The sequence below is a fragment of the Octopus bimaculoides genome, chromosome 7, assembly GCF_001194135.2.
Source record: "Octopus bimaculoides isolate UCB-OBI-ISO-001 chromosome 7, ASM119413v2, whole genome shotgun sequence".
NCBI classification, from domain to species: domain Eukaryota; kingdom Metazoa; phylum Mollusca; class Cephalopoda; order Octopoda; family Octopodidae; genus Octopus; species Octopus bimaculoides.
Genome location: NC_068987.1, coordinates 32,247,544 through 32,254,388, shown reverse-complemented (window position 1 = coordinate 32,254,388; position 6,845 = coordinate 32,247,544). Strand labels below are relative to the sequence as shown.

At 35.7% G+C, this 6,845-nt stretch overlaps 1 non-coding gene across 1 annotated transcript; it reads right to left on the bottom strand.

Annotated features, from left to right (window-relative positions):
- Window positions 1–1,787: 1,787 nt before the first annotated feature.
- Trnat-agu (transfer RNA threonine (anticodon AGU)) lies at window positions 1,788–1,861 on the bottom strand. The gene has a single exon. It is a non-coding gene; the product is annotated as a tRNA-Thr (tRNA).
- Window positions 1,862–6,845: the final 4,984 nt, after the last annotated feature.

The window sequence follows — 6,845 nt, the reverse complement described above, 5'->3', positions numbered from 1 at the left end:
GTCTGATCAATAAGTATCCGGACTGTTTCCATAGTAACGAAGCTAAAGCGTACAAAGTAAACCTAGGCACAGAGTGATTAGTGCGCTAGACATGCGCACTAAGTTTTAACTTCCTAGCTCACTTTCGCTGTGTACATAGAAAGTTGAGCAGAGAATCTGCATCGAATTTTGCCAAAGGCTTGGCGATACGTGCTCAGAGGCCTATGCAAAGTTTTCAAAAAAGTTTTCATCGTTCTTGACGCAATCAAGATCTTGTGCAAGTGACTCCCGAATGTCTTTTTGGTCAGCTGAAAAGCAGTTTTGGCACAAACACGGATATAAAGACATACACATACCCGCACCACACATAATCGATGGGCTCCAAAGAACCAGCCTTGTTACATTCTGTGTCACACTGAATATCTCTGTGTACTTCGCTTGAAAACTGGTGTTTGTTTGTTTGTTTGTTTGTTTACGTCCACATAGCTTAAAGGTTCAGCAAAAAGAGAGTGAATAGAATAAGTACCAGGTTTCAAAAAATAAGTACTGGGGTCAATTTATTTGACTAAATAAAAATGCCTTCATGGCGGTGCTCCAATATGGCCGTAGTCTAATGACTGAAACAGATAAAAGTTTTAAATTATATACCAATGTCGGGAATGAAGGTATATTGTATCGAACTCGGGTTTCTGAAAATATTGAACTAGTGGTTCTCAATTGGGGTCAATATAAAATTTGGGGGGAGCACATAACAAACTAGTAGATTGGGGAACTACAACTGTATTTTAAGGGCCCTTGAAAATTGTTTGCTTTATATGTATGTATTGGTATTTATCACAAGAAACAGCTTGGTTTCTTTCTCTTACATTTTACATAGTCCAACCTACACAAGTTAATGCAAAATCAAAAATAAGAATTTTGTAAGAAGTCTCAATAAAAGAAGTTCCTACAAAAGTTAATAAACATCGAATGGCTATAGGGGTCCACCAGAATGAAATAGTAATCAAAGGGGCCCATAGATAAAAGAAATGCCCGAGAATCCCTGTTCTATACAGATGTGTTAATAAATAATTTATAAATGTGAGGTCATTTATGGATTTCATTGATAGTTGAAAAGGTTTAATAATGACTTTGAAGTTTCACAAGTTGTGGCTGTCAGACTCTCACCTTTTTTTTATTATTATTATATGTGTGGAACTCTACTTAAATGTATAGAATGATAATTTTATTAATATTTGATTGCTTTGTATTTTGCTATTAATAAGATCAAACATTTATATTAATAAGATATCATTGACAGATATATTTCAGAAACCATATGTTGTAGTTAGAAAGAGATTTTGTTGTCAGTAAAGATGAGAATTGAAGACGAGATTGAAAATGTGTCGCTGACACGGATGTCATTTAATTTCCTCTTGAAGTAGCGTGTTAAGAATTTCAGTAACCATTTCAACATCACTGAGGTATGGAAGCCACGATAGAGGACTGGAATCCAGTCGAATTCTACCTAAGACATCGTGTATGAGTATAGTTATTAACAGAGCTAAAACTCTACGTTTTATAACAGTTATGAAGATTTCGCTTATGTCTTCAATTGTATTCCATAGTTTTAACTTTTACCCGCATAACACTCGAACTTAGTGCATTAAGTTAAAAAGTTCGATTGTGCTTTCGTTTCACGGTGTGACAAACGAAATACCATAGATTATGCGAGAGAAGATATTACTTCTATTCAAAATATGAAGGACGAAGGGAAAATAATAAAGAGACTACAATTTTGGAGGATATTTCTTAAAAATTAAGACAGAAGGCTCCTGAGAGATTCGAACTCTCGACCTCTAGTTTACTAGACTAGCGCTCTAACCATCTGAGCTATGGAGCCACACATATAAATGTTTTTTGCTTACTGTTGTTAAGTCTATAATAATTTGTTATTTCTGAAAGTGACGACAAATTTTCACAATATTCTCAACAGGGTATACTAAGATTTAATCGATGTATTCAGGTTACAATGTTCATATTCTAATCAGTAGTGCATGGTATAATCAAATTACATGCAGCAAGCGTTGTCTTGTGGTTAGTAAGTTCGATTTGCAACCGCATGGGTCCGTGCTCTAGACCGTGTTCGACAGTTCAGGAAAGTTTCTTGTTCTGTTGCAAGTTTTCGTTGTTTTTTTTCCTAACTTTTCCTGCAAAAACTGATTTTATAGACTCTTCCCATTGAAATTGGATACTTGTTGTGTCTATGCAAGTAAATAAATATTCTGAAAATCGAATACCATATGGAATAATCATTAAATTGCCAATCGTGGAGAGAAGACGTCCAGTGGTTCTAGATTGGTATTAAACCGGATCATGATGCTAAAAGCATCATAAGCTAGCGTAAACAGAGTTGAATTTTTCAGACTCGATCGAAAGCTGTTTACTTTCATGTGATACTGTTGGGTTCCATAGAGGTCATTCTTCCTCAGCTAGGTTGCCAGCAAAAAACATTTGACTCTGCACTGCTAGCTAACGAATGACACGGCAATGCTTATTTTATTTCATCTCACAATCCTGCCTTATTATTTTATATAGTTTCTTTAAACACTCAAACTAATTAATTATGAAGCTTTTTCAAAAATATTTAAAGTACGTGTATCCCCACGTCACATGTGTAGATGACTGCTCACTGCCAAACAGTATTTTCTTTTTTTATATATGCCATCTACTTACGGTGCTGTCTTGGCATCATAAATATAATCTCTCGGCAAGCTGGCCAAAGTAGTACGCACTGGCATTCCGTCGGTTAAGATGATAAAGGTTCCAGTTGATCCGATCATCGGAACAGCCTGCTCGTGGGATTAACGTGTAAGTGACTGAGCTCTTCACTGACACACGTACACTTAACGTAGTTCTCGGAGATATTCTGCGTGACACAGAGTGTAACAAGGCTGGCTCTTTGAAATACAGGTACTACTCATTTTTACCAACTGAGTGAACTTGAGCAGCTTGAAATAAAGTGTCTTGCTCAAGGACACAACGATCGTGAGCCGAATAGCCTAATTCCTTAGCCACACGCCAAAAGAGTAGTAAATTAATAAATATACAGAATTGCTTTTCTAGAAAAATTGAATTGTCTACAAAGATATAAATTCATAAAAATAACCGCATGAATCAAAACTGTGTGATTCTATATTTTCCACTAGTATTTCTTGTGTGAATTGAGCATAAACCTTGCATTTCCCATTCCCATCCGTTACAGATTTGTGAGGAGAGTCTCAAGACCCTCAACACGAAATTCCTACCTGTAACGTGTAAGGGCTACTAAAAATTTGCTTCTTTGCATTTCACATGTAACAAATCAGTTTGCTAGATGAGGTTCAATATTAACTACAAGAGCTGCCGTTTCACATGCAACAAGCAATCTAATCACACTTCAATATATATGGTGTTCTCCCCGGTTATCCTGTGTCTATCTAAGGGATAGTAATGTTATTTGTAACATGGGACAAGGCAACAAGTTTAGGAACAGTAAACTGCACTAATTTTTTCTCCAGCGATCAACTATTTCTGCCCAAACAAAACAGTTGTCCAACTAGGTGGACATTGTGGTCTAGTGATCCAATTTGTATAATAAGAATAAATCAATAGTATATACGAGTAATTGGGCTCCAGAGACATTCGCACTTTAGCCTTCTAGATTTCTGATGGAATAAACTGAGCAATTTGTAGAATATTTATTTAATACGTTGTTTGAGAGTTCAACGTCGCTATTGAACATTGGTCATCATTTATCATTGTTCTTGCTGTAGAGTGTACTATATTTCAATTGCTACTGCCACCATCAATACCGCCGTCATCACTATTACCATCAACACCACAATTTAGTATCCATTATTAATATGTTTTTAAATCCGAGTGTTTGTTTATCAATTGTTTTTTATCTTTTATGGCGATACTTAAGGAGAATTTTTTTTTTTACTTTAATTTGAAAATAAAAACAAAAGAAAATTAATAACACATGCCAAATTGCGATTATGACATAAAAGTCATATGATTAATAAAAATTCATCTTTCCTAAAACAATCTATACTAACTGGGGAAATAGATTTTACAAACTGCTATTAATCTTTTTTAAACATGAATTCCATTAAAAATAATATATTGTGACAAATACACGTAAATCAGCATTTCTTATCGTCATGAAAATTCGGTTAGTTTCTATAGTTTCGTATAAATGAAGATGATGCGTAGTAGAAGCTACTAAGTGTAGTATTCAGAACATGGAATTCAGAATCAAAATATTTCAAGCCATTAGTCTAACACTCCACTGCCGCCATCCATTACATTCGTGCCTAAGTTTATAAGGAAGATTATTTCCTTCACGCATTCTGACAACACTTATTACTATCATTTACTTTGCTTTTATAATGTATGAAATATCGGCATTCTTCGCCCATGTCTCATGCGATTTAAGTTACCAGTCTTATAAACTATTGCTCGTGAGTTCAAATCACTCTTTATAAAGTATTGACTTTAAATTTCAGTCAGGCATGGTCAAGAAAATCGCTTTACAAGATGATTTGGGGGTTCAGTCCCATTGCGCAGTACTTCCACTATAGCTCCCAGCCAACTAATGCCTTGTAAGTGAATTTGGTAGAAGAAAATTATATGAAAGCTCGTTGTGTGTGTGTGTGTGTGTGTGTGTGTGTGTGTGTGTGTGTGCACGCGCGTATTTGTCCAGTCTATCACCGCTGCTTGATTTGTTTATATCCTCGTAAACTAGCGGTTCGGCAAAAGAACCCGATACAATAACTAACAGGCATAAAATAAATACAGGGGGCGATTTGTTTGACTAAACACTTCGATGCGGTGCCTTAGTATGGCCGCAGTGCATTGACTAAAGCAAGCAAAAGATAATATTCGATATTCGTTCGATTTTCTGCCCTTTTATTGCAGTTGACATGTTCCCATACAACAGCGGCTGTCATATTTTTTACCTAGACATAAACAATCTGTTAATTTTGGCAATTTATTCGAGTACCATACAATACTTCTTGCACCTGCTACTAACCTTCTTTTATTTCCTAACTTCAAGTACTTCTAGGAAAACTTTAACATTCATTCCTCGAGAAGTAGACAAAATAAGCACCAGTAAGTACCAGTCAGTTGTTTTTCCTTCGAACATTTTACCACCATGTCGAAGTTAAAAACTTTATTATTAGGTTGTTCCGAAAATAATTACCGATTTCAGAAACATAATTTTATTCTGGAAAAATTAACAATAGAAATGTTTTTTCTTAGTCAAAGTATGAGCTGTGAACATCTCTGCATCTCTGCCATCGATCAGCAAGATTATTTATGCCTCGTTGAAAAAATCTTATTGGCTTTGAGACTAAAAAATCTTTGAAAGCTGATTCCACCTCTGGTTTGGACCTGAAAGTTTTATCATTTAAAAATGTGTTTAAATGCTTCAAAGAATGGTAGTCAGTGGGTGAAAGATCAGGAGAATATGGAGGATGTGGTAAAGTCTTGTATCCCAAGTCTGAGAGTTTCTGCAGCGTCATTCTTGCAACATGTGGTTTTGCATTATCGTGGAAAAGAATTGGGTCACGCCGATTCACCAATGCAGGTCTCATTTTTTTGAAAGTGAGCATGTATTTCAGCGAATTGATTGCAGTAAACCTCTGATGTAATGCTCTGATTGGCTTGCAGAATGCTGTAATGGACAACACCAATTGCAGACCACCAGACATAATTTTTTACTGATGCATCTTTGGCTTTGGAAAATGTTTGGAGGACTCATCATGATCAAGCCATTGATCTGATCGTTTACGGTTATAATAAAAGATCTTCTTTTCGTTACAAGTGACTATTCGGTGAAGAAAAGGATCATTGGAGTTTCGCAGAAAGAGCATTGAGCACACTTCAAAATGCTGAACTTTTTGATTTTCATTGAGCTCATGCGGAACCCATTTATCGAGCTTTCTCATCTCACCAACCTTCTGCAGATTGCATGAGACCGTTGCAATACCGACGCCAAGTGCCTGAGACATTTCTCTGACACTTTGAGGTGAGTTTTGTCCAACAACTGCTTTCAATTGTTCATTGTCAAGACAGCATGACCGACCTCTACTTTCTTCATCTTCAAGGCTCTCATCACCACTACAGAATTTCTGAAACCACCTTCGTACTATGCGATCACTTGTGGAACCCTCTCCCATGCTCTGTTGATATTGGCAGCAGTTTGAGAGGCATTGTACCCAATCTTGAGCTCATGCAAGAAAAGTAAGCGAAGGTCCTTTTTTGTCATGTTCATAATTAAGGGCACTTAGGCTTCAAGAATGTTTTCTGTCTGAAATAAGCAGAAAATTATCAAAGAGCATACATCAATTATTAAGTATGTCGAAATTCACCTAAAATGTAATTAAAATACTATGATAAAATTGCGTTTCAAAACAGAACACTTAGAGCGGCTATTATTTTCGGAACAACCTAATAAATGTATTTTCACGTCTCTCAAAATATATACACTTTCGTATATACTTTCTCACCATTTAAAATTCTTTATATATAAACCTTGCTTCATAATAGTTAAGTACTTATTGGGTTTAAAATAGTTATGTTTTAAATTAAGAATACGAAGAAAACATTTGATGTGAGAAGTGTAAATGGTTTAAACCAATTATTACTGGTAAACTGCAGCTGATAATGGATATGAACCTGGAAGCAATTGTTGAAAGCAACGGACCTATTTCACTCTTATTAAACCTCCTCAACTAAACATATTTTACTCAGTTGACATCTCTAAGAATTATTACACGCACACACAAACACACACAAACACACACACAAACACACACACACACACACACACACACACA